Consider the following 1,923-nt stretch of genomic DNA (forward strand, 5'->3'; position numbering starts at 1 on the left):
CTCTCCCAGCCTGGCTCCAGAGCAGAGGGGCTCCAGCCCTGGAGCAGCTCCGTGGCCTCCTCTGGACTCCTCCAGCAGCTCCAGGTCCTTTCTGCGCTGGGCCCCAGGGCTGGACACAGCATTCCCACTGGGATCTCACCCGAGTGAAGAGGGAGAATCCCCCCTGTCCTGCTGTCCTGGCCCATGAAGGCAGAGGGTGGAACAAGGTGACCTTTAAGGTCCCTTCCAACCCAAACCATTCCACAAGTATATGACTGAGAAGAACACGGYGCTGATGTTCTCCATAGCAGTGCCTGCAATCCTGGGGAAATCACAGCAGCAGGAATTGCTGGATCAAGGTTGTGAGCAAGGTTTTGGGAAAACATGGTGCCCCTGCTCTCGGAAAGCCCTTGGGATGACAGGGGCACCTTTGGGTGCAGGGACACTTGAGSAGAGGGGATTTGGGATCCTCCCAATGTGACAGGAGCAGCAAACTCCAGAGAAGGGAACACCTTTATCCCTATCCCTGCTGCTTCCCAGTGCCTCTGGAAAACACCGGAGCCTCCTTAGAAGAGAGGCTTAGAGGGGAGAATTAGCCCACGCTGCTGGAGCGATGCTCCRGTGCTGCTCCGATCCCATGCCATGGATGGAGAAAGGAAAGCAGGCAGGAGTCAGAGGTGCTGGCTTGGAAATCACAGGTGGAGTGAGGATGGGAAGCGATCCATTGGGAAGTGCAGGGCAGGCAAAAAATCCCTGGAAAAATCCCATCGCTGGCGAGGGAAGTGAAAACACCAAGAGCTCCAGGCTGGATCCTATAGAAACCCAAAAATCTGCTGGAGGGCAGCTGCTTTCCTGGTTTGTTTGGGGTTTTTTTCCCCCCCCTTTTTCCCCCCTTTTTTTTTTCCCTGCAGCCCCATAAGGGAAAGCAGGAGCTGGAAGCTGAGGTCAGCAGCCTCAGCTGTCCCTCCGGGCGCGTGACAACYGTGACAGATGGCCCTTCCCTTCAGAGCCTCCAGGTCCTTCCCGGGCACCTGGGAACAGCCYGGAGCCGGGATTTTCCTGCGCATCCTGGATGGATCCAGAGATGCTGCTGTCTCCCCGGATCTGCCTTTGCTCGTCCTTCCAAGTGGATTTTTCCAGGTGTTTTCCCCATGGTTAATAAATCTCGTGCTCCAGAGCAGGGAAAAATCTTCGGGGTGTTGTTTAATAGGGTTCAATTGATGGGAGCATTCCTCTGGGATGGCTCTAATTTCCCTCTTGGATGGGGACAGGCGGGTCCCAGCCCGCTTGAGAAAGAGTCCTGGAAATTTATGGGGTTTATTGTCCTGGGGTTTGTTAACAGCCCCGAGGCATCGGGAACATCCCTTAGGAAGAGGGAATTGTGGGTGAGCAGTGGTGGAGAGGATTGGGCAGAGGCGATGGGACAGGGATGATGAAGATGAGGGGACAGAGGTGATGGAACAGGGATGATGGAGATGGAGATGAGGGGACGGAGGTGGAAGTGATGGGGATGATGGGGATGGAGATGAGGGGACGGAGGTGGCAGTGATGGGGGTGATGGAGATGGAGGTGATGGGGATGGAGATGAGGGGATGGAGGTGATGGAGATGGAGATGAGGGGACAGAGGTATTGGAACAGGGATGGTGGAGATGGCGGGAGAGAGGTGGCAGTGATGGGGGTGATGGGGATGGAGCTGAGGGAACAGAGATGATGGAGAAGGGGATAATGGGGATGGAAATGAGGGGACAGAGGTGATGGGATAGGGATGATGGTGACACGGATAATGGTGACAGTTGATGGGATGGAGATGGTGGGGAGAGAGACGATAGGCCAGATGTGATGGTGACAGAAATGATGGGACAGAGTGATGGGATGGAGATGGTGGGGGCAGGGATGATGGGGACGGAGATGATGGGACAGAGGTGATGATGGCAGAGATGATG

Source organism: Malurus melanocephalus, unplaced genomic scaffold, assembly GCF_030028575.1.
Source record: "Malurus melanocephalus ecotype Western Australia unplaced genomic scaffold, MMel_1.1 scaffold_825, whole genome shotgun sequence".
In the NCBI taxonomy this organism is placed as follows: domain Eukaryota; kingdom Metazoa; phylum Chordata; class Aves; order Passeriformes; family Maluridae; genus Malurus; species Malurus melanocephalus.